Source organism: Aedes aegypti, chromosome 2 (genome assembly GCF_002204515.2).
Source record: "Aedes aegypti strain LVP_AGWG chromosome 2, AaegL5.0 Primary Assembly, whole genome shotgun sequence".
NCBI lineage: Eukaryota > Metazoa > Arthropoda > Insecta > Diptera > Culicidae > Aedes > Aedes aegypti.
The window spans coordinates 351,899,485-351,927,287 of NC_035108.1; the positions used below are offsets into that span (position 1 = coordinate 351,899,485).

At 36.5% G+C, this 27,803-nt stretch overlaps 1 protein-coding gene and 1 long non-coding RNA gene across 2 annotated transcripts in view; both read left to right on the forward strand.

Annotated features, from left to right (window-relative positions):
• The window catches only part of LOC110676862 (collagen alpha-1(IV) chain), a 199,147-nt gene that overhangs the window by 45,222 nt on the left and 126,122 nt on the right, over positions 1–27,803 (forward strand). The gene's annotated exons all lie outside the window — the stretch shown is intronic.
• LOC5569860 lies at positions 488–1,665 on the forward strand. The gene is made up of 3 exons (XR_002500783.1): positions 488–581; positions 640–1,219; positions 1,640–1,665. It is a non-coding gene; the product is annotated as an uncharacterized LOC5569860 (long non-coding RNA).

Sequence of the window (27,803 nt, forward strand, 5' to 3'; positions counted from 1 at the left end):
ATCTAATGAAAGTTGAAGTCCTATTTTGCATGATTGGTGGTTAAGATCACAAAAAAAGTTTGATAAATCATACTTTAAATTTTATTTAAACATTCTTAAAACCAGTGTTTTATTCAACTTTGGCGACCTGTAGCTAAAAATTGTGACGTGCTGGAACATTTCTGAAAACGGCGTCAGATTAACCAACCCCAAATCTACTAGAGACATATAATTTGGTTCTTGAGACAAGCAAAAATGTCTTTTTTGTTACGCTGTGATATTCATTGCTGTAAATCATTTTGTGTAGCGACTTTCTGGACGATAAAATAACATACAATGCTTAAATTTATAATATAAATTTAATTTATTGTTTGACACAACAAGATTGCGTTTTTCTCTTTGTTTACTTTTTGGAGACGAGGCCTTTTCAATTGTTGGTCTTGAAATGACTAATTTTGGGCAAAGTGTTAATCGAAATTGAGATTAAAAAAATTCCCCGTGCGTGCAGTGTAGTCCGAATTTATTATTGTTCTTCAGAGTAGTTACGCGAGACATGTCATGAAAAAAGGCTGTGAGAACGATGTTTATATTTACTTCTTATTGTACGACTTGTTTCAGTAATTTTGTGATTCGAATTTTAACAATTTATGCAATTTTCAGCGCAAACGTTAACGTGGTGGTAAGGTACATTAATTATGTTTCTGTGCTATGCTCTGAATGTACAAGTTGAAGGATAAGTTCGGTGAATGCTGTGTATGTTGGGATGTTTCAGTCAGAGTTTGAATATAGACTGGTTTTAGTGTAATGCTGAGCGACTACTTTTTTTTTGGATCCGTTGACTCTACGCGATTTTCGTGAAATACTAGCATGTTCAAAGCACAAATCAACAATGAAGAAAAAATCATTTGTTCAAGCCATTACAGCTATCCCTTTATGTAGGAGAGTTCAACTGGTACTACTAACTCGCCTCCCACCTCCGTATCTCAGGTGTTTTCTAATCAAATACAGTCAGGTCTCGTACTAGACGCTGACACCCACCACCATTTTTCAGTTGTCGAAATGGCGAATGAACATAGTCGATTAAGATGAAATTCGGCAGGCAATAATCTCATTGTATGTGTCAATCACAAGCTAAAACCAACTTCATTCTAATATTTAATGAGATATTGCCGTGTGAGGAAAGTGACTGGCACCGTCTTATTGGAGACCTAACTGTAAATCTAATTTTTGGCACAAGTAGGTCTCAACCTGAGAGAGACTCGCGAAGAGGAAAAAATATCAACGTCATATGCAGCCCAGATTCCCCTCTCACGAAACGTCAAATGCAGCCCACCGTTTTAAAGGCTGAAAAAGTGAAAAGTATTGTGTTCAAAGTAAACTGTTATTAAAACCCTCAGTCGGCGGAGCAGTTTTTTCCAAAGTTGCTGATAAATCTTAGCAGAAGATTAATTATTTCTAATGTCTGCTACGTTTGCTGGCATGAAATTTCACTCAAACGGCTATTTATGATTCGATGTGATGCAAACTCAATCATTTTTTGCTGAGAGGTTCATGTGAGGATTTGAACAGCATGCGCATAATTGGTATAAACACAAAGTGGAATAAGAAAAAACTCAGCAATCACAGAAAAAGAAGACCGTCTTCGCGAGTCTCGTCTCAGGTCTCAACTAGTGATCCTTTATATGAAGGATTCACTAGTCTCAATTAGCCTCTAACTGTGTAAGAAAATATAAGCCATTCCAATTCATTACCACTGAGAAAGCACGGCCCGACCAACCAGTTTTCCGATGTCTTCATAGATCTTTGTCTAACGATGGCGATCGCCAACGATTCAGAACAAATCGGTATGGATCGCTATCGTAAATCACTGACTGGTTGACCGGGGGTGGGAGGTTAGTGGGTGATATGCACGTAGATAGAGGGATTGCTGTACTCAGTTTTCACATGTGCATATTTTCTTTCCAATAAAGAACATGAATAACTAAAGCTGTAAGTTACCAAAATGATCGACAAATGAGAGCTCATCGATGTACAAATGATTTTAGGTTGATTTCGTGAAGAAAATTGCTAAAACTGTGACAGAGTGTGTACGTTAGAAACATTATATATTCATTAGTTAGATGTTGAAATACCTAATGACATTTGTTATACTCCGAATTATTACGTATTTCCAATCAAAATAATAATTATAGGTGTTTAACATTGTATAACTTGAATAAAATATCTTTTTAAAAAATCTGGCTGCTTTTGATGAAAACTTGTTATGCCAAATGGCTCTATTTCAAATTACCCAAACCCCACCTCAATATCTCCTCTACAAGTTTGTTTTAAATGTCGTTACGAAACGATAGAGAATTACATGCTTAGCGAAAACCTCAGACAAACAGACGTAACTCTTGAATGATTTTCATCGTTAATCATAACAACGCTTAAGGTAAAGGTGAATCGAAGCCACAGCTCAAATTTACAAGAGCACAAATTTGGAAAACGAAATAAAGCCCTGCGCTGAAAATTTGATCGATTGATCATCACCAGCTGATCAATCGATTACATTTTCAGCTTAAACAGTTTGCTATAATAATTAAGACATTTAAACTTGACTTACCAGATCCATCGAAATCTGAACTATGATTCGTGAACTGCAATGAAGTTGGTGTCCATGCTTCATTCTCTCCTGACAACATCAGAAGGTTGTTTTCGAATGCGGTCAAAGCTAGGTCTGTCATTATTCTGCATCCATCAGCTTCGGTGAACACAGATTGAATAGTTTTGCCAAATGCTGCTGAACCTTGAAATTGGATAGTAAAGTAATATGTTTTAATTAATAGACTTAACGTATTCAGCTGTTTTGTCAGGTATACTGCGACTATTTGCATAATTGTCCCATGTTTAAGCAATTTCCTGTATACATGAGAAAGCTATGTGAATAGCGGCAGTACAAGATATAATACTGGGAATGTATACAGTATGACACTTACCTTGTTCTAGCAAACTGGCAACGGTAGAAAAAGCAGGCAAAGCCAACCGATGGAGACGGGATACATCACACACTTTGTAAATTTTGAGTTTATCAGCCATTTTTATATCTTTTCGATTTTCTACTGGATCTCAAGCTTAGTTAAATCAGTGGGATTGCGTGCTTAATAAACAAGTATAGCTTATTGTTTTCTCCAAATGCTTTCAAAGGCGCCCGATCCATGAAATCTTTTATATTTTTCGAAACAGTTGCATGTGATTCTCCATAATTCCTTTTTCATGAGCATTTCGAACCGATAGCTTTTGTCCGAAGATTACGACTTGTTTACTTATTTTGTTGAATACCAAGAGCTGGATTTGAACCACATAGAATTGTTCTCCAAACTCATCACGTTCGAGGAATAGATAATCGCTTGTCTGATACTCATAACCGCAGTACGACGCTGCTTCAGCATACATGGCTTCGTCTCTCAGAAGATCGTATTTCTTAAGCTCCGTTTGCATTACCTCAGGCAGATCCTTATAGCTTTCGATGTATTTTGTTACTACAAGCTGTCTTTCAAAGCGATCATTTCCTTGCCCCAATAAAGCTTGGTAGAATTGATGTTGCTCAGCACAAAATTTTACAACATTTTTAAAATTCAAAGTGCTTCGCAGAGCTCGCTTGAAAAAGCAATGTTTCCTTTCACAATACAAGGTACAATAGGACATGAGAGGTCCGAGCCACGAAATGAGTCGAGGATAATGGTTGGTGAAGTGGTGTTTCGGTCTGAGGGGTACTTCGAAATGGGATTTTCTGAGCTCCATATATTCCGCTATCAGCGATCGCAAAAGGTGTATTTGGGTTTCAGAGATTACTGTAGATGTAACTATATCCGTAATACTTTTTATCAACATTAGCATCGATACTAATGGGTCATTGTAGTTTACTGGTTTGTTAAGTAATACGAATGGAATAATTTGGACTATGTGCCAAATGTCACAAGCCTTTGCCTTTATGTTTTTTGATTTCCTCGTAAAATCAATTGAGATTTTCGTATTCAATTTCAATTTATGGCAAACTTCATTGATTCTTCCCTGAATATATAATGCTGTTAGTTGTTTCTCTTTACAGAGGCGTTTTAGTATGAGAAAGAGATCATTATTGATCCACCCTTCAAATAAATCATGTGCGACACATGGAGCCGCCCCAAAGTTAAACATACGGAAATATTTTAGTTCATCGAAAATACACGAAACCTTCACACCCCGGAAAGGAATGCATGCCGGATTATTTTCAATTTCTTTCAGATCATTCTCGTGCTTCTCTGGTGTTCTCAGTTCTGCTGTATAGAGACAATCACTTCGAAATGATTTGTGGTCAATATAGCAGGTTCGGCAAAAGTGAGAGCTCGTTGAAAAGTTCTCAACTAGGCCTCCTATTTGGTGGGCCCCCAAGTTGTCATTCATTGTGGTGAATATAGACCCTCTTATTGTTTCTTGGAATCCACCGCCATGTACTGTAATACCATCATTTTCCAATATCTTAATATCTTCCACGAGCCTACGAAATATGCAATTACCGCCGAAATAAGCAAAGTCTTTATTTTTACAGAGAAGAACCAGCTGGACGTTTTCAGGTGGGGATTGCTTATCAAACCTTCCGGTCCGCCTCATAGTTACGTACTATTTGGTGCTGGGTGTAGTTCTTGTTTTTCCAGCTGTATTGAAAAGCATGAGCCATAGTCTTTGGCATACAATCGGGTCTTTCTTTAGCAGAAAAGAACCGAAATGTCTATCGACGACCGGTGATTGCTAGCAGATATAGTGGAGAGCTTGTCTTGATACGTTCATCGCTTCAAGCTAGTTGAAAAACTGAATACACTGATTGCCTGTCGATCAGAGCCGAACTAGGCATAGATCGTCTACATACATCTGAATCTACATGTCTCCGATGTATTACATCGTTCCAGGTGGGAGTTATCTGATATGTGAATATGGTACCATAACAGAATTTTCCATCTGAACGAAGTGATAAATCATAATATTCCGCAAACTGTATCACACATCTACAGAATGTATTGCGTGAAGTTAAGACACAGCAGAGTATTGGGTACATAGGACCAAGTCCCTGCCGGGTGGCGCGAAACTGATGAGCGATAGACAATAGAATCAACAACACTGCCATAAGGGATAGTAAGCATGTGACTATTGTCGAAACTATGATTAGGAGGCAAATCAACATCCCAAGATCAAATTTTTGTTACAACCCAATGTAGGTATTATTAAATTAGGCTGTAGAAAATGATAAATATCTGATCACTTAGGAACCTTGCAACAGGTAATAAATGCCCGTAGTCTGTTTTATTCGAATACACATGTATAAATTGTTAAAATTGCCGAATCATACGCGGAATTTATTAAACGGATCATGAAATTAGGACTGAAATCATAATGATGATAGATTATCAACTTTCCTTTCGTCTTGCTATTTGTTACCGTTAGAATCACCAAACTGATTGGTTTCCCACTACTTACACCAATACAACAGCACGAAAACTGAAGTATTATAATCGCGCGTTGGAACTTTCAATATCCATATATTACATCAATAGTGAATTCTTGTATGTAGCCAGTATAAATAACAGAATCATCAACTTCTTGAACATTCTTCAACTGAAAACAGGATGCTTGTTTTATCAAACATGCTCAATCTGCACCTAAAATCTCGGATCCAAATAGTTTTCTAAATAAAAATTGTATCTAAATAAAACGTGTAGGCCAACAAAACATAATTGAGTAGGAGTTTACAAGTTACTTAGCACATGAAAAGCAGTTTAAATTAATCTATTACTAGATCAACACTAATGCTCACATTTTTATATTCTCATTTCATCATGGTCCTCATTGCTCGAGCGGAGACGAACACCCTGGAGATGGAAAAATCGACAGCGCTACGATAAGGAAACGTAACAGATGAGAAACTATCGATACATTTATCAATTATAAAACCCCGTTTTAATGTTAACACTTTGTTTCTGTTTTTTCTGTTTTTTTTCGTTTCAGCAATCAAATAACCGAACCAACTCTACTATCTTTTCGTTTCTTCTTCGTTATACTTATAGTCCTTCTGGCACTGAACCGAGTGGTGCGCCTTCCGCTTTCTTACTGGTGCTGTTTTTCCTGTACATTTGGCATAGTGTCGGAGGTGGTGTACTGTATTTGCTATACAACGCACTACTTTCGATATTGTGCTTGGCGTGTGGGGAAGCAGTACTAGTGGTGAAGCGGAGGGCGCCATTCGGTTTAGTGCCAGAGGGACTAAATCTATTTAATGTATCTGAAGCTTGTGGGACCGCTTTAATTCCGGCGCCTGCTTGTGGAAGATCCCGGTGTGCTAAACGGTATAGGACATGTTAACGGGGGAGGCTTGGTAGGTCCTCACCCAGCCCGTGTCTAGATGGGCGGATAATTGTCTGCCAGGGTGTGGATTGAGCAATTACAATTACAAGAACCAGCTGGACGTTTTCAGTTTTGCATCTCAGATATGGGTCGAGGTTGCCTACTACCATATACACGCACAGTAGTTTGTACCGTGATGTGGCGTTGCCAATAGCATTGACAACTACCTCGGCGGCGTCTTGGTAGAGGAAGATATTTATAGTTTTGCCACTGAAAAATGTGCTGGATTTAAATTTGATTCCATCGTTATAATCTGTGAGGAATCCTGGGACTTTGAGTTTTTCCCGAAACACTGCGTCGTAAATTTGGGGATCATTGAGCATGGATGTCAATGTTTCTAATATTGGAACATAATGATAAATTCCATCTTTATGCTCATTGTCCTTTTGGAGAGGTATTTCAATGGAAGGAACAAATCTATAATTCTCCCGATAATATTTTTTTCTCATATACGGAGACCTGAACAATCCATTGCTTCCGAACATGACATCAAAAATATTTGATTTGTCGAATTTTTGTATCAAATCAGCTAGGGAGATCCCACTGTCCACTTTTTCCCGGATCACACTTTCCAATGTTGCGCAGCAATTTTTAAGGTAGCTGTTTTGCGTGACAACAGCTTCCCCTAAGGCCAAAACTATTTCTTGGATTGCCGTTTCTGTCACGTGATTTTTGGATAAAAGTTTAAGAAACAAGTTTCCAAATATGTTTATTAAGGACTCCAAGTTTTCGGTCTGAGACAACACGTCGCGGCAATCAAGTTCACACGATTCGTCAACTGAGAGCGGTTCCGAGATTGATGGGACCTCGGGAGGGACGTCACTGTCGACTACGTGGTCACTGTATTTCATCCGGACATTCTCGTTACGATGAAAATACATGTTGTGTATACGCATACTGTTCGCGGTCACAAATGGTTTCTTATTTATGCACCCAAATGGGCAGAACACTGGCTGGCCGGATTTCAAGTGTTTGGCCATATGCTTGGCCATTAGCTTCACACTTTGCACAACGCAATCGCAGGATGAAACTGAACAACGAAAAACGCGAGGGGTTTTCAAGTAAAGATGCTGCTGGCGGAGATGTTTTTTGTACGATTCGAAGGATTTGCACCGCAATCCGCACTCCGGAATCGCACATTCGAAGGACTTCTGGAATTTGTGCACTCGCGTGTGATAGATAAAACGTTCTAGATCACTGAAAACAGCGGCACAAAACTTACACACAATTTCGAACGACATTTTTTTTTTGCGGACAGAAACGACGCGATCAGTTCGACGAGGAGGTGAAAACTGGCGCATGGCTCAGCGCGCACGCCATATTTGTTTTTTCAACGAATGTTGCTTTAATTTTACACGTTGATTGAAAATTCAATTTACATCACTTCAAAATTCAATGCTCATGAATTCATTTTTCAACCAATCACTGAAAAATACATTGCGAGATAAGTTTACATTGATACAAATTGATTTTTCGATGCTTTTTAATGCTCTAAATATGTGCATGTATTTTGATTTAATTTTCAATCGTATTCCGATTTCAATTCGTGTATATTTGAAAGCTAATCGTTTTACATATCGTTTAAAATTCATATTTTTTTGCTGTGTATGTTAATCTTGGTTTTCTTAGCTTAACTAGTAACTTCCCTGAAAACATCAGTCTGTTAGGGTTCATTCAAATATTACGTAACGCAAAATTTGTCAATTTCAGACCCCCTCCCACCCCCACGTAACAGCTTTTGTATGGAAAATTTTAAATTTTTGTATGGACCGTAACACTATGTAAGACCCCCTCCCTCCCCCTGTTGCGTTACGTAATATTTGAACGGTCCCTTATTTGATCTGCATCCTGAAATATATGAATTTTGATTTTAATGCTCCCTAGCTCCTTGTACTGGCTAAATTTGGAACCAACTAAACCAAGAAATTTGTAGCCGTCAAACAAATGAACAACTTTGCCAAAGACACTAGTCTTCTAACATAGGTAACTCAAACTTGAGATATATAAGTTTGAAATCGTTGATGCTCAACAGTGCCTCCTAGGGGCAGTTTATTGAATTAGGCAGGCATGCAGCGTATAGCTCTGTATTCAATGAGCATCTTTGCTCAAGTGATCATTCTTCTGAATCATCAGTATCTTGAGGTATAGAACGTCATAACAAATAAATGGATTCCATATAGTAATAATTTCTGAGCTACCCAAGTAACACAACTTCTTATATAATAGTTTAAAATTCACAATTTATGCAAGTTTGATTGTATTTTCTAGCATTCCTGACTAAAAATCAAACACTCGTAGAGCTACAAAAGCGGCGGTTTATATAACATCTTATAGATCTCTCGTAATACAATCAAAGAACTAAGATTTTGTTTAATCAACGATCTATAAACGTACTCTCAACATAATAAAAATATCAATTAAGTTTAAAACAGTAACAAGTTATAATAAAGTTTTTTTGACAGCAGTTAACACTAACAAAATACATGCATATTCCAACTACTTGCATATGTTGTAATCCAGGTCGTGCGGACTCAAAGGTTTAGGTTGTTCGAATTGAACACAATCTTTTCCACGAGTGCTAACCGTTGTGTGTTTGCTTGTCTCGTAGGAAAACCACATTCAAAATACATTTGTACTTAAAATACTTCACACAAAGCTCCATCAGTTCAATGCAGGAAATTAATCCAATGAATAGGCTTAATCAGAAAGTTTCTGGCCGTATGATAGTTAGAAACATATTTTGAGCAGTTGTACAAGACTGATGCATAATTTGTACTAAGCAAAAAAATTATTTAACAGTTGGCGGTCTTTATGTTACATAAATTGTATAACAATGTCTAAGCGTGTCGGAATCGTGACCTTCATTTCGAGGCCTACTCTGATCACTTTTATGAAAATTTAAATTTGACAGCAGCCTGGCTGCTTGTTGATTTTCTGTTCGCCTTCTCCAGGCTGTAATCAAGTATAATGCAAGTGATGTAACTAAAAATACACTTATATCATAGCATAATGTATTTGTTGTAATGTAGCTATTTTCAAGTGATTTAAACTGAAGAAAAACATTTGTGTATCAAACTTTTCACAATCAATTCTAATCACTTTGTTTTGCATGTGATTGTAGAAAAAAAATGTTTTTATTTGTTATGGCTACTTGAACCCCAAAAAATAATTCCATTGATGGAGACTCTTAATTCTGTCAAACCATCAAATAATGAAAATCCATAAAACATCATATTTATCAATGGTCGTTATGTTTCCAATGCGGTTGAAGATCTATGGTGCAACTTTTAATTGTACTCCAATAATTCATGCGCCAGTAAAATAATTGGAAACAGAAATAAAAAATTGCCAAGGAATCTTTTATTTTAGTTAGATTTGTTTTGATCCACAATAAAAACAATGTGGCACGAAGCTTACAGTGACGTTGGAAAATATTTACAACGGTTCATGTGTATGAGTTATATATCCAAATTAATAATATATTCCTTTAACTTAAAATTGTACTCGTCATATTAATTCCATAAATTACTGCTTCATTATTAAAATTATCCAACATCCAAACCCTATAACCAATCCCTTATCTAAAGTTTAAGGCATTTCTTACTCGCTAGCATTTTTTTTTAAATTTCAAATGTTTAGCCAGTAATGTTGTATGTATCAATTCTAACCAAAAAAATATTGCTTGGATTTAGAGGTTCACAGCTCAATAACAGGTATACATGAAATATAAAAATATTTATAATATAGGGTGCAGAACCACTTGGGCACTTCCATGATTCACTTTGGCATGGGGGTTTTTCTCGGCCGAATTGTCTGAAACTTTGCAATAAGAAGCACTTCGGTACGACGCATATTGGGGCCAAAAATGAGCTCTGTAGCTTTCAACAAGCTCCAAACTTGGGGGACACTATTGTAATCGGAAGTTCGGGGATTGTTTATCGTGCCAGAAAAGTAAAACACCTACCCCCAACGGTAAACGAGAGAGTAAAATGGATTTTATCATCGCTCTCTCTTTGGGGCTCCCTTTCTCTGCTCCTATTTATCAGACTAGTTACAACTGGCGATACATTGTCGATCGTGGATCGCAACAGATGGGATGTTTTTCTTCGCTTGCTTTGATCGTGCTTCAAAATAAAATGAGAGCGAATTCTGCAATGCCTGATATGCGTCAATAACACATCCTTGGAGCATGTTCTCAATCTACTCTCAAATAATTTATTGTTTTGTACCACAATAGTAATTATATCACCTTTATAACTTAATTACAGCATCTTCTCAAATTCTTAAATCGAAATAAATCAAATGTCAAAACTTAATTTGTTTGTAAATATTATAGCAATAATGACAAATTCAATTAATACAACGGCTCGCATTTCATCAATTAAATTTGCATCGAGCACGTGACAAGATTAACTATGGCTCCTAAACTAATTTTGAGGTTTTGAAGTGTAGAGAAATGTTGAGGTTTGCAGTAGAAAGACATTCAATTCACGCACTAGCTTCACGGAAAAGATCAAACACAAATCAAAAGCGTATTTTTATAAAACTTTCATATTTTTCCTTTGAAGAATTGATCAAAAACTTTCGAACGACGTAAAAAATTTCTTAATTCTTCGATTATATTAAAATAGTTTATCTCAGTAGTGCTACCATAGGAACAATAAGTCTACAATAGGTGCAGGGGAGCTTAAATTTTAAGCAAAACTATTTCGATCATTTTTCTAGCAAAACCAAACTGGTACCAATGGTACCGTAATTTCAGGTGAAATCGATAATTTTTCACAGTTTTTCTTGTCTGTTTTCTACAATGTTGAGAATGTCAAACAACTGAATGCAGAAAAATAAGTACGACGGTGAGCCTCTTTGGCTCATGAACCGAAATTGTCCAACAAATTTAATTTCAGTGCTAAAAATCATCTCTAAAAAAATGGGGGGAGACCATTTCAGGGTGCAATTGATCGCTTGTCAATGCGATTATTGTTAGTTTTTGAAACAACGCTTCTTAATGAATTCGAGCTCCCTGAATCCGAATATGCTTGTTGAATTATTAACAATACAATATTTATGGAAATAATGAACAGTTAACTTTCAAGAACTACGCGGGAAACGCCTAAATGAAGGCAATTACAAATTGAATTTCCTTATGTCTACCAGATAATCAATTATTATGACCAAATGAGCAAATTGGTTCAAGGTTTAATGCTATAATTTGAGGATATATTTTGAGCACCCTCACACACTTTCAGGTTGATACCATGTTCATATCCTTGTCTAGAACTAGAAGTTTATGGATGTTCATCAAAACTACACCGTACATATAGTTTACATTTTTTTCATTTAAATGAATATTCTTTAACGCACAAAACTTCACAACACACACATGGACAATAATTACTACAAACATAGTTCATTCAATGAAGATTACATTGATATTTGAGCTCCATTACGAAGAAATAAAATGGTGTGACACGGTGATCAATTTCACCCGAATTTACGGTATCTAAATAAACAGCTCCTGATCTTTATATCAAAAAATGTTTTGCAACTATTTATAGCAAAACGGTTATAAAAAGCCACTAGTGCTACTATAGGGGACTAGAAAAACACCGACCCTATTCTGTTTATAATGAACAATATACATATGCGAATGAACAATCGATCAATTTTTCAGCACGATCGGTTGTCTGCATCTCTAGTTTTATGCTCCCGAACATTCGAGGTTTGGCTTCTACGCATTTCATCCTCAACTGTTTTGTTACTTCAAGGCTCATAATATGCAAACGTCTTCTTGAATAGTGGGTTCTATTTTATGTATCGTTCAAATCCTTCAATTGACCAAATTACTGTCACGCGTGCGCCAGTCACCTCACACTATAGGTATGACGAACGCTGATTCGCCAACTCCTGAACGCTAAATTGAATCATCACAAAATCGCCCGCCTAGCATCGTTTCGGACAAGGGAAGATTTCAACGAAATTGCAAGAGAGGATACAGGACGCCACAGCACAGCTCTCCCACACGTAGCGAATCGATTACACTCTAGTAGCTGAACTCGCACTGCACTCACTTGCACAACCCGAGAAAGTAGACAATTCGCTTCAGCGTGGCGGTAAATCGCTACTTTTAAGTGGATGTTTAAAATTTACATATTGCCCATGGGCAAGCATCCCATATTAGTAAGCTGAGCGCGAGATGATGTCAGTCACAATGGTCGGAAAATTAAACAGTGCCAATCGGGTTGCACTCCGCACATAAACACACTCATACTAGCCGGGCGGTATGTTTTACATTTGATGAACTTTATTATCGCAAAATTGCAGTGCGGCGTTCGGGGCGGAATCAGTGCAACAAACGGCAATTTATGTGCAATGTGCGCATATTGCGTTTTTTGTGCGCATGAATGAATCGAACGCCGATGTGCGAAGCACTCTTGAATCCGATCCCTGGAAGAGCGATCAATAATGCAAATTCACACTACTAATGGTAATTCCAAATGTCATTGTCATTATCATTATCAACTGTTTCCACAGAAGTGTGATTCTGTAAACATTAACGGAAAAGAGAAATGGAAGATGTTTGTTCGAAAGCTCCTTCCATAATTTCTTTATTTGCGTCATTTCAACCATTACATTCAAATATAAAGGTGTACTGTATTAACCCTCTAATACCCAAATTTTTGTTTTCGATCTAAATATTATTTTTCGTTATTTAAAATCATTCTAAACACGGTTTGGGCAATGAATTATTTTTCTTCGCAAATTTATGAATTTTGATTTTTGATTTTTATTATGTTTATTTTTGAACATCCCTATCCTTTTAATTTTTTTCTTGAAGCCTCTTCTGGTTACTGATTTTTGACAATAATAAAAATTTGAGTTTTTACTATACTTTTGAAAATATAATTTTTCTAATTTTTTCTGGAACATTTTTTATTTTTCGTGTAACTAACGGAAAAACATATTTGAAATTTTTTCAATACCATCAGGCTCTTCTTCTGTGATAGGTTGATCGTAGAAAAATATAAAAGTTTCTATTTTTTATAATACACGTTAAATGAATCCCAGGCATTTGTAGGTTATATAAGAATACAATTTTTCAAACAATTTTCAATAATACAAATAAGTTTTAAAAAATCATAAAAAACGTTTCTTATATGCGTGTTATGAGTCAAGGTTTAAGCCAAAAATAAAATCATTTTAATTTCCGAGCTACGAAAATATACACAAAATTCCAAAGTGTACCCCGTCTAAAGGCGGGGTTGGGTATTAGAGGGTTAAGCAACACTATGCTTCTAATTTGGGGTGGTCACTTGGCACCGCCTACAATCTTCGGTTGGATGTAAGACTATTGTTAATAGGTGAATACAGACAATTGTTACATTTGGCTTGAATGTCCTCAATGTGATTTTTGAAAGTTAAATTCTTATCTAGCATGAACCCAAGATATTTAACTTCATCTGACCAATTTATTGGAACCCCTCTCATCGTGACAACATGTCTACTTGAAGGTTTCAAATAAAGAGCTTTTGGTTTATGTGGGAATATTATGAGTTGAGTTTTGAAAGCATTAGGAGAAATCTTCCATTTTTGCAAGTATAAAGAAAAAATATTCAAACTTTTTTGCAATCCACTACAGATGACACGCTGGCTTCGTCATTTAGCGGAGAGGACTGTGTCAGCAGCAAACAAAGATTTTTAACATCCTTGAGGTAATTCGGGTAAGTCAGATGTGAAAATATTGTATAATATTAGTCCCAAAATGCTGCCTCGAGGAACACCAGCTCTTACAGAAAGTCTTTGAGACTTGGAGTTCTGATAATTAACCTGAAGTGTAGGATTTGACAGATTACTTTGGATTATTCCAATAATGCATGTTGGAAAATTAATAAATATAACAAAACTTGATCCAATGAATAAACCTAACGACGGTAGTAGGTTTATGTACAGAGATTTGGTCTCTATTTTAATGCAAGTCTCTACTTTCTCCTCTAGTGATCTCTCCAGAAATTCTTCTAAAGATTTCTCTACCAACTCACCCAGCGGTTTTTCAAAGTATGCTTAGAAGAATATCTCCATAATGCGCTCCAAAATCCTTTGAAAACTCCAAAGCTACTATCTTCATTAATTTCCTCAGGTTTTACTTTGATTTGTTTTCCAGGTATCACTTTGACTTGTTTTGACTTGAAACTATCCTAGAATTTCCTCCTGAAATTTTCCACTAATCTTGCTCCAGTTGTTGCTCTTGAAGACCTTCAGAAGACTTCCACAGAATTTCTTGCTAGAAAATTCACGAAGGTTTGTTCTAGAATGTTTGGAAAAATAACTTAAGATTTTTTACAAGAAACTCTACAAGAATTCCGCCCAATTATCATGTGGATTCCTTCAGGAATTCATCCACGTTTCCTCCCATAAATCCAAAATTGTTTGAGGGGTTCTTCGGACAAAACTTTTTTTTTTCAAGGATTTTTTGCAGCATTTCATACAACTATGACTCCTGCAATTTTACCAAACATTTCTTTGAACGTATCTAAAACTTTCCCATGCAATCTTATCAGCAATCAGATTTATTTGTTTTTACAAATTTCTCTAATTTTTCCCCGATTATTCCTTCACTAAATTTCTATAGAGATTAGGTCCAATGTTTTTCGAAAAGTTTCTTTATTTAATGCTGTGTAATACTATCCCGAGATTAGATTGATTTTTTTTATTATCTTAGCAAAGTATCGACGAAAAGCTTTCTTAATCTTGTGGCAAATACAAGTATGAAAATGAGGGGGTTAGAAACACAGAGGTGTCAGTGATAAAAATCTAGTTTTGAGAAAATTTATTTTAATTATTTCCGCAATTTTTCATTTTATACAAATTGTATGGGAGTCACTAAAGAACAAACCAATCTCCAAAGATTTATGTATTTTTTTCTGTTGAGCGGAAAAATCTCCTGAAAAAAATGTTTGAGCACTTGGAAACTGTAGTCTCCTCTACTAATTTAAAAACCGATAAAAATAGCACGTACACCTTTTTGCTTATGAGCTTCTTAAATATAGTAACTTTCAATTTCCAGTCCAGGGTATAAGGTTAAAATTGTTCTTAGCTTCTCTTTCCACAAAATATTTGCCAACGTTTGTCCTACTCATGGTTTCGAACGTGGCCGCGCCTTTGTTTGCGCCAAATAAAATCAAGATTATCTTTTTCTGCTATATAGCTGACCTGAGAAAAAAAAGGGCTGAGACGTTTGGCACGAATTAGTTTACTCGAATTGATGTATTACTAAATAGTGATTTTTGCGAAATATCGAGATACAACAAAAAAACAGCCTTTCATTGAAAGAATAGAAAATTATGATTGAAATATGACTAGTTTAGCGTTAATAATTATTTTAACAATATAACTCTAATGACTCAGCTCAACATTCTTCAGAATTCATATTCTAATATAACTAGACTGTCATGGTTAAGTGACGAACTCATTATGACTCGAACACATCGTAGAACAGATTGTTTGTAAGCGTTGCAAAAATGTTAAAATCTTGTAAATGTTTAATATTTGCATATAAATCCTCAAATGCACTATCAAAGTTCCAGCATAATCAAAGTTATCCCGTTTTACGGTACCATAAATAGTTTAAACATTTTATCAAACAAAAAGTTAAAAATTATATATCGTATGATGGAAAACATTATAATTCTTAGAATTTTACACGTCTACGTTTTGCCATGCAAAGCATAATGAAGAAGTAATATCTTTTCCTGGGAAATGGTCTTTCTGGCAAATGTCAACCAGTAGTTCAATACCTCAAGCAGATCTCAATAACCAAATGTTGGGGTTGGCGGTTCCTTGCGATGGACTGAATTTGGGCCGTCAATCCCCCATCACGAATGGGGTTAGCTTTTCATAGGAGATGGGGAAGGTTTCGACTCGATTTCTTAGAAGCTCGGGTGCTCGGGCGGCGAAAACGTGCGCGGAAGCGGTTCCTGTTTTTAAATGCAATGTACTCGATAATATGGAAGAAATTTCTCAAAAAAGTAGCGGATAGTGCGTGTCAGTGGACATACACGGGTAGAAATCAGAATCCAAAAACAAGATTATGACTCATGATATCATGATTCCAGCGTGTTTTCATCTTATGAAAATACACCATGATTTAGACTCATGATATCATGAGTCAGATTGCCGTAACGCAACACACGCGTCAGGTGTTTGTTGCTGATTGCTCGGAATCATGATTCAAATGCCAAAAATGCTGAGTCGCGCATCCGTTTATGATCGACACAATAAAAAAGGTAAAAATAGCATACATTGAGGTTCGAGCCAAGAACCTTCCGATTGTTAGCCCCAACCTAAAGCTGCAGGCCGACGACATAACAACGCGGCGCGTCAAGCGAAGCGTGACGCGTTCATCGTGTGATTTGCATATAAGCGACGAGTGACGCTATATGTGACATTGTAACGCCTTGTTGAATTACGTGGCTCGTAGTTACATTACAGGATATCCGGAATAAAAAAAATGCAAAATAAGTATTTTGTAGTTTTAGATCTACATTTCCTACCATTAAGGGACTGACCATTGATTACGTAAAACATTTTTTTTAGGATTTGTGAACCCCTTTTTGTATGAAAATAAACTAAAATAATTATATGGCGCGTGAGAAATCTCAATCTTTTTCAATTTTGCGTGAAGTAAAAACAATCATTAATGAAATGTTTCGCGAGTGCAGTATAGCATTTAGTGTAAATAGGAAACCATAAGAAAAATCAAACCATCATTGGTCATCGGAGAGTTCATCCAGTTCATTAAGTGTTACAAATCTGCATGGGGTTCCAACAAACTTGGTGAGATTGTTCTAATTTATATTGTATTTATTTATCTTTTTATATCATATCTAACTGGGTTGGGAGGGACCACCAGAGCACCCGAATGAAGCAATTTGGACAGGGAGCTTGGGACTGCCTCCTCCCTGTTGTTAACATTTCGTGGATTGAGGGCGGGCTATTCGACCCCATCTATTGGGAGTATTCTGTCAATCGAGGGCTTGATTGTACAATTGTTCGTGAAAACTTTCTTCTGGAAGGAGATTATTTTCCCCTGCCGCGGGTTTCGTGCATGTGTCTCTGCTTGCGGGTCCGCACCTTCGTTTTTGACCCTTCATACAGGAGACTGACTGCTCACGAACAACAGCACAATCTTGATCAAATCGCTTTTCAGATTATTCCAGTGCTATAGGCAGATGCCTTGCTACAATAGATGGTAGAACCAAATCATCATCATCATATTTCATAGATTCCAGTTATGTGTCGCGTGTGGATTCACAATATTTTAAGGAAACTATACACATATTTACATTTATTGGTAACCTAAACATATCTACAGGACTCTTCAACTAACATGCCAATCCATGCTCCAACCAGATCATTGAGAGAATTTGAATTCTTAAGAATCCCGAACTACGGCCATAGGACTTTTTTTAATCCGTTTGTAGAATGTTGTAGATTATTCAATGATGTTTATTATGTGTTTGATTTTAATATTAGTAAAACTATGTTTAAGGATGAAACAAGGAATAATGCGCAGTCTGAGCGATAGAAATATCTGAGACGATGATCAATATACAAATAAACAAATAAACAAATAAACATGTTATTACGATACTTGCTTTATAAAAGATGGAAATACAGATTTTGGTTGTCGATGCTAAAATGAGAGAATAACGCTCCCGCTTATCAAGCGATTTCAGGGATGTAGTTCAGGGTGAGCCACGTTGCCCCCAAACAACCTCAATGAGGTATTTTAAGTTTTTTTAAACACATCTCGATATCAAGGGACCATCGAGATAGGGAGAGATCGAGACATAGAACAAATTTTTAACGAATACTAGATTGAAAATCACTCCGTTACCAAGAAAATTAAAAACAAAGAGATGTCATTTCATCTTCGTAAATTGTTTTGAATCTCTAAAATCTAGTCTAGTAACCTTTGATAATGGGCATATCGACATACGGAGAGAAAATCGGGAATGAAAATCACATTGAGAAAGGAAGATATCGAGATAAGGAGGATATCGAGATTTGGAGAGTGATAATGTATGCTGAATGAAGGGACTGAACAAATTATCGACAAACGGAGAGATATCGAAATGTAGAACATCGAGATAGAGATAGAATAGAGATGTTAACAACACCTAATTAAGGTATAATACTAAAATATGGTTTGCATAGATAAGTGCGAGTTATTCGTTCCTGTTCGAGATGCTACTATTCATGGCTACTACGATTGCAATAATTAAAATTGCGCTTTGTACATTTTTAAACGCGTCAAAAGTGGTCTCTCGCAAATTTTAGCAAAATAAATTCTACCCTTTTTGAAAGTTCTTGTCTCAAGCTTTCGAATGAACATATTCTCATCGCGGGCGTTCGCGGGCTACTAATGTCTTAGGGTACTTTTATGAAAAATATTATGTTTTTTAAGATTTTTTGCATTAAATTACTTTGTATGAATTTAATGAAAAGTTTTATACCACTCAGGTGTACTTAATGTTGCGGTTTGAGCTCTCTTTAAATTCATAAATCGCTGATGAAAAATCATTTCCGCGGTTCACTTAAATAGATGTAGAAAACTCAAAATTCATTGAATCTGCTTCAAAATTTGGATTTAAATCACCTACACGTTAAGGAAGTTGGGAAAAATATTACCACTCGGAGAAAATAATTTTGATTTTTGAGGTTTAGTTCGCCTTCGAACCAATATCGAATGTTTTTTCTATGTCTAGAAGAGCAAGACCTGTAGAATAGCCTCCAGATTTGTTGGAACGAACTAAATTTGTTACACGTATAAGTTGACGAATGTCCATGGTGGAATCCGAACTGTTCATTGGCAAAATTGAATTTTCGTTGATGTGCACCATCATTCTGTTCAAAATGACCTTTTCAAAAAGTTTACTGATGGAGGAAAGCAAACTGACGGGGACGTTAGCTAGAAGCTTATGCTGGATTTTTGTCTGGTTTTAAAATTGGTACAATCTTAGCATTTTTTCATTTGTCAGGAAAATATGCCAATTGAAAACATATAATCCTGGGTTTGCTGGCGGTTCGGGCTTTTTAAAAAACACTTAACTGATTTTCCTCACTAAATCACTTTATTACTTAAGCCGAAACGCAATGAAACACGGATAAAAATAAACTGAACACCGGTCACGGTCAGTCCGGTGGTTTTGTAGAATTGAACTGCTGACCTAGCAATTCCGGCTGTTGGGCATAAAGGTGTTGACGTTGCATAGCACGTGGCAGTGGTCCGATCCAAAGGTGATGACGGTGCATGTGACGTTGCACCTGTGGTGGCTGGTTCATGTCGTGACTCCTCCGGGGGGTGAAGAAGTGTCGTCCTCGATACTCAGCTCCTGGTTACCATGTCCTGGTGATTTGGTTTCAGGCTTCCTTTGGTGGGTTTTCCTCGATGTCCTTTTGTGGGTAAACCTTAAATGAATGAAGATAAGGTAAAGGGTGAAGAATAGTAGAGTCGACATCAGAGTGGTTCCTCCTAATAGACTCCATTTCCAAATCTGGTCGGTTTCGTGTTGAAGAGATACTTTTTCCAGTTTGCGTCTGTTCAGAAGGGTGGCTTTTTCTATTTTTGCAACGTCATGATTTTGCAAAATCTCGCTGTTTATCTGCAGATTGTGTAATGCTCCTTGAATAGACTCGCTTTCACTTATTTTTTCGGTAGATGTGAAATTTTGGTCCATAAATTCGATTGTACAATTTGAGAACGATACTATAAAATTTCCAGATAAGTATCTGTCGCTAGGACCGCAATTTGAGCGTAATTCTTGGTTTTTTGCATTTGAGATAAGGATTTTGTTATTGGTTATTAGTTTGGTTGTAGTTTCTGCGTTGATTTCCATGAGACATTGTGGCTCTGTTCCCATGATGAGTGGATAAATACACAGATCCTTGAATTCTTTGATAAAACTGTGTCTTTGGACGTAGTCGTCTGGTTTTGCAGTGGTGAAGAGTTGTTTTGCTTGTTTGATAAGGAATTGAGGGTAAGTCTTAATAATCGAATCATTTTGACTCAATGGGTGGATTCGCATGATTGTCGATTCTTCTGTCTCCAATTCTGGAACATGTAATATGTAGAGTAAAGTATTTTCGCTAGTTGCCATTTTTGGTGTAACAAAATTGAGTGCTTCTTCCGGGATGTCTAGCTGAACTCCTTGATTTCTGAGTATATCCTTGATCAGATGAATTTCTTTGCCAGATAACATTCTGCTGTTTGTGACGTGCATTTTAGAAAAGAGTATCGCTTCTTGAACGCTTGTTAGAATTTTGTTGAGTGTATCTATGTTCAGTATGGTGGTGATGACGTCAAGTTCATCGAGAATGATTTGATTGATTTGTTGTTTTTCGATTAGTTCGTTGATGGTGGTTGTAAGTTCCGAAATTCTTTTGCCGATTTGGTGATTAATTTTTACTTGATGATTATTTTCGTTGACAAGTTCATTGAGGCTTCTGTCGATTATCCGTAGGTCTTGAGCATCTGGGCTGCCCGCTATCCACTTCCACGCTGTGCCGATGATGTCCCATCTTTTGGACCGTTTGTGCGATATTGGTTTGATTTGCATAAAATTAGAGTACAATTCTCGTATCTTGTATTTACTAATTTCAAATAAAGCGTTATTATTTTGTTTACGATACACCAAATTTGTGAGTTGATTGATAGTAATTTCTATGTCTGTTAGGTTGATCGGGTGTACAACTCGGATATTTCCTGTCTGAATTCTACATAGGCTGTTTTTTTGCATCATTATCAAATCATTATGAAGATTCCTGATAGTTAGGTCTTGACATGAGATGTTTGTGAGAATGAGGGTGAATGTGATAAAGTAGTGAAGCATCTGGAAGCAAAAAGTTATAAAAGTAAATGGTGTTACATTTTTTTCGGTCTTTTGATTTTGTTTTTATGTCTTTTAATGTGACGGTTGTTTTTGAATGTTCTGTCTGTGACTTCATTTGCATTTGTTTTATTGGCTCTGGGTTGAGTCTTTGTGCGAATATTTGGAATAACATAAACTTCTTGCCCATCATTTATAATTGGAGGGTCTTCCTTATTAGAATTTTGAGAAATCATTTGTTTTTGTGCTTTACCCATGTTCAATTTTGCTTTAAGGAATAGCTCTTGGGCGTCTCTTATAATTTCTTCCGGGTTAACAATATTATTCTGGTTGAACAATATTTCATTTGGAGTATATTTAGTTGAAGAGTGTACAGAGTTGTTATATAATGCAACGGATAATTTTACAATTGATTTTGTACCCATTCCTCTGAATTTGTGCTTGTTGGTATTAAAAATTTCTATTATAGTAGAATGTGTACGCTCTATTTGTCCATTCGATTCTGACGAAGCGGCGTAATGAATTTGTGCCCCTAGCTGGCTAAGGAAATTTCTTAGTTGAATTGATTGAAAAGTGGTTTCATGGTCGGTGACAATTTCTCTGGGTACTCCAAAGGAGCTGAAATATTTTCCAAGTGCTTTCTGCACATGTACAAGATTTTTCGATTTCAAAACTATTAACTGTAAATGTTTAGAGAATGAATCTATTAGAGATAAGAAGCTGCATTTATCCATGATGAATATGTCCATGTGGACTCTATCTAATGGTTTTTCTGTTATTGGCCTGGGTGAAATTTTTATGTTAAATGGTCTGCGTTCATATTTGTGAGTATTGCATATTTCACATGAGTTTATAAAGGTTCTGATTTTTGAGTAAATATTTGGGAAAAAATATGATCTTTTAATTTTGGCTTCGACTTCAGTTATACCTCGGTGAGCTCTATTGTGTTCATTTATTATTATTTGATTCTGTCTTTCTTCATTTTGCACGTCTTCGACCATATTGTTAGTAAAAACGAAATGACCTTTTTGATTGAAGTTTTCTTTAAAGGACTCCTGTACCGTCTGGATAAGATTTTCTGGTGCCATAAGGGCTGTTTGTCTACCATTGTGGAAGGTTTTCAAAAGATGTGTGATATTTTCTTTTGTGTAGGTTTTCTGAGATACTATTGTTCTATGGTAGTTCTGGAAAAGGGTTTCTTGGATAATAGTATCTATACGGGAAATACGGAATATTATCTGATTTTTGAAATAATTTAAAGGGCGTTCCGTGAAATGAATATAGTTATTAGCTGAATCATCAGCTGAGTGAACAGTTTGGGAATCAAGGGAATCATGGGATTCAGGGGAGTTATTGGCAATGGAATCTGCATCATCTTCAAGATCTTCGGAACCTGAAAAATAAGGAATTTCATCATTATTGGTTTCATTCTCATAGTTGATTTGTGCTTTAAGTTTTGCAAGGGATTCTGACCCCAAAATTCCATCAAAAAAATAATGAAATTTCATTACGTAAAATTGCAAAGGTTTAAACGTATTTCCGAAAAGATCGAGTTCTCCTTTCGAAGTGACGTTGTTGACTCCGCAAACATTACTGATTTGTGTATTCGGTACGGTTTTAACGGATTCTATTATGTTTGGTGAAATAATATTTTTGTTTGCCCCAGTATCGATTAATATTTTTAACTGCTTTTTTGTTTTAGGATGATTCAGTTTTAAATATGGGAGGTAATTTAGGTTGTTTTTTGTGTAGGGTTGACCAAGTGAAAATTTAGATCTAGATCTACTTCTTCATCAGATTCAGTTTCTGAATTTAAATGTGATTGAGTTTCCTCTTCTTCCGTTACATGATTATTTATGGTTAACCGACTCAGAGTAGTTTTTGTGTCCATTGGTTCAGTTGTATCTTTATGTTCGGTTTTTATAAAAGGTTTCTTATTTTGATTGAAATTTGATGATCCTTGGGATTTATTTTCAAATATTTTGTTTTTGTTGAATTTTTGGTCTTGATTCAGGTTTCGAGCTACAACTTGTTTAGATTTGAATTTGCATAAGAATGCGTATGCATCCTCAATATCCTTTGGTCGTGCAGCTTGTGCATAACCAAAGTACGGTTCTGAGAGTCCAGATATAAAGGCTGCTAGCGCATCCTCTTCAATGAACTCGTTAATGGCGTCCCAATGATTTTTGTATGTATCTTTTTGTTTTGCTAAAGTCTTAATATTTTGAATTATTTCTTTGGATTTTTTGTAGTAAATATGGATAGACATATCTTCGGTCATTTTACAATGCCATAATTGGCTCTTGTATGTTGACAATTCGTGTCTATCTCCCAACGCATTCGTCAATATTTCCTTTAAATCTTCAAATTTGTCCGGATTTCCGGCTAAGCAAAGAATGTCTTTTGCTTTGCCTTGGACTTTATTAGATACCGCAGTAAAGTACATTCTAAACTGCTGAGCTGATACATGTGGTTTTAATACATTAAGGGTTTCTTCTGCTGTTTCCAGCCACGAACTTAATTGTTTTCTATTGCCGTCAAATATGGGGATCATTTTGATCGGGTCTGGAATTTTGAATAGCTGGTCGATGTTACTTATAGGTTGATGTGCGATAACGTTTTCTTGAGTTTGATTTGTTTGCGTTTGAATTTGACTGAAATACGTGGCATGTTCTGTTTGTTGTTTTGCCAGTGCCTCCATCATCTGCATCATCGTTTGCAGTTTGGCATTGACTTCTTCCATATTGTTGTTGTCGTTTAGAGAAAGGATTTCTAGTGAAGGGATGTTCTTTATTGGAATATGCGCTAAGTCTCCCGAATCGGTAGACTCTGAGCTGTCTGAATCTGAAGACACGCACGCGCTGTTTCTAATTTTAGATAACAAGTGGTGAGTTTGCTTCAGACTGTTTCTTACTTTATGCTCTTTTGGCATGACATGCACTTAGAAGAGAAAAGCAAGCTATAGTTTTATTTGTTTTGAGCCGTACGATCTCTCGGAACTCGTATGACTCCCGAAATGTAATTCTCTTAGAACTTCACAATTTCGGTTGGAGGGGAAGCTCTCTTAGAACTCTTCTCACTCCAGGGGTTTAGCAAATTTTAATTTCTTAATGAGTTCGAGCCTTTCTCTTAGAACGGGCTTCAAACTCACGGAAAAATAAAACGCCAACCTAGGCGATGTTTTCACTTTCACTCGTATTTCGGTGTGGAATAGAGGATAAAGAAAAAAAACACTCACCTTGCAATCGTTGTGCGTGGGTTCTCTCGACGTCCAACTTCACGCGGTGGAACCTCAACTCCGCTGCACCCTCGATGTTAGCGAATGCTTTCGCGGGTTCACTTCGATTCTGGCTGGTAGACCAGAGTCACTACACTGTTTTTCGCGAAATTGTTTTTCGAGCACTGCACGGCTGCGCCAATCCTGGGTTTGCTGGCGGTTCGGGCTTTTTAAAAAACACTTAACTGATTTTCCTCACTAAATCACTTTATTACTTAAGCCGAAACGCAATGAAACACGGATAAAAATAAACTGAACACCGGTCACGGTCAGTCCGGTGGTTTTGTAGAATTGAACTGCTGACCTAGCAATTCCGGCTGTTGGGCATAAAGGTGTTGACGTTGCATAGCACGTGGCAGTGGTCCGATCCAAAGGTGATGACGGTGCATGTGACGTTGCACCTGTGGTGGCTGGTTCATGTCGTGACTATATGTTAAATATATTAACTAAGAATGATAAGTTACTCTCTGAAAGATTCTTGCTGAGGTTGTAGAAAGTTCCATCTTCACTAAGGGTTAAACAAAAAGCTCTTTAATTGAAACCTTCAAATAGACATTTTGTCACGGAAAGAGCAATTCTAATGAATTACTCAGTTAAAGTTATGTATGTTCTTCATAACTTTGGAAGAAGCTGTTCTTTTTTGAAAATTTTTGGAACTTATCAGATTTAAGAGACTACTTTAATGACTACGGGATGACTACTTTAATGACTTAAGGGGATACCTCAAACATAGGGCATAGAGGGCACAAATAGCATGCTACATATTTTTAATTTATAGAGCGCGTTCATATTTTAGTTGAATTCAGTTTCAGGTAATCCAGGAATTGGCGACATTATCATCAGGTGTTTTATGTTCTCACTTGGCCACTACCCAGAGGACTTTAAAAAATGTTTTGTAGCTTACTGTTTGTCTTTCAAAAAAAAATCGTGAGGTAGTATGCTCTCTTTACAAACCATCCAATTCCATTGCATTGAGTAAATAGCCTTCTCTAGAATTAGGCAAGCAAATTTGGCACAGGAAAACACACACCAGAAACATATGATGCAATACGCATAACAGATGCTGTTGCAATATTCTCCACGCAAGATTTTATTTCCAGGAAGCAATTTGTTTTCGCTCCGGCGCACCAAGTGTATTATTGGCTTCAAACGCAAATGCACAGAACTTCTCTGCTCGCGCTGATCTCAGGAGGAGCTCAATTGAAACCAATTACTCTAAATTGAATTGGGGTACAACAGTGTAATTCCGTTCCGACACGATTAACAGCTCGCACACGACCACACCAAACTCCCGGTCAGAGAAAGAATGGCAGATGCCGTCATTCCGACAGCTCGCTTTCATTGGATCAAATTGAATCGGATTACCCGCGACGTGTTAGGACTTCTATGGACGTGGTAGCCACACGTGGGACTAAGATCCCTATCGTGGCTTCATCGCTCTCTTAAGTGACAATTAGCGTGGTAGACAGTTTTATCGCTCCAGTGTGTCCCATTTATGCGAAAACAACAAATTAACGCACTTAGAAGAGCAAATTTTCTAATTCATTTTCATCATCAAGCGGCTGATGAGAGCCTGACACGGATTCCGCGGCTGGACGTTGTTTCTTATCAAAATCGACCGCCTTTTTTCGTCGTTATTTTCCTTCTGATTGTAGAGCTGCCTTGACTTGAGCGCGAGCGCGAATCACGTCAACCGGAAAGCGACCAAAGCGTGTTTAAGCAATTAAAATTGTTCTGATTCTGGATGGCGACATGGGATGAAGACATTCTTGCGATTTGATTAAATCAAACCACGGGAAAAAGATAACGCAAACTTGCTGTCGGGACAATGTCTGAGAATGGTGAAGACAAGAAAAAAATAATAGGGAAAGTAGAAATTATAAACAACGTCAGAGGTTTATTCTCCAGTGGTACCGCAGTGCTTCTTGAAAGTTTATGAACATTTTTACCCATATAGGGTCGTACAAATTTATTCTGTCAAGTTTTGAGTCCAAAGAGTGTTTGATGCTATTCAAGAACTTCTTTGACCATGCCACCAGATCTTCATGTGTGACGGAGCATTATGAACACATTAGAGTTAATGAGTGGTCGAATGTCCGTGTCATCCGAGTCCAAACTGATCCGAAGAAGCATCTGCAAGATTTTTGTCTGGTTTATGAATTGGTACAACCTTGGCATATTTCCATTTACCAGGAAAACATGCCAACTGAGAGCATTTGTTAAATATATCAACCAATAAGCTGGAAGCCTCTTGATAAAGTTGTGAAAAATACCATCTTCGCTATAGGTTTTCATATTTTTGAATTTTTTAATAATAGTTCTCACTTTTTCCAAATCAGTCTTTCAGGAATTTTTGAAAACGTTCTCTTGATTGAAAGCATTCGAAATCCTGAGTATCTTTATTTCCAATTGGACAAGTAAGTCCTAAATTAAAATTGTCAGCGCTTTCAAACTGCATAGCAAGTTTTTGAGCTTTTAGCGCAATTAGTTAGTAATAATTTGTTTTTCACTTTCAAACCCGAAATTGGCTTCTGGTTTTTTTTTATTTTTATTTTATTTTTTTTTATAATTTCCAAAAGAATTTAAGGCCTGGGTCCAATCAAGAATTTTTATTTTTTAATCTTTTGTTTCTTAATTGAGACAAACGATTTTCAATTTCTTTTAATTTTCACAGCAGAATCACGAGAACGTTGAATTTGCCTTCTCTTCACGTTTTTTATGACGGATCAAGAGAATGATCTTAGCCGACTGGAATATCTATATAACATACATCGATAGTAATCTTTCAGATCATCGTCTATGATCACGGATTCGTATTTTACTTCAGATATTGATTGCGAATGGAATTTATTAGAGTTCTTAGAGCATTGACAATATCAAGTTTTGTTTGCAAAACACTTGTTAATATAACGATTACTATCGATGGTTGTTATATAGATATTCCAGTCGGCTCTTAAAGAATTAAATTTGGAACTGGTAGGAGTAAGAATTGCATATTTAGAATGTAACAGGAACAAGATCAGAATTAAAATCAGCGTGAGTAACCAGTTGGCTACAAAGGTGATTTGAGTTGATTAATACCAAATCTAGGGTTTGTAGAACAGGAAAACAAGTAGGGTATTGAATCGTGAAATATCCTGAAGAGAACTCATCAAATAAAATCCTGCCATTAGAATTGCTTTGCGAATTATTCCATGAGTAATGTTTGGCATTGAAGTCACCAATGACAATTTTTTTTTTGACTT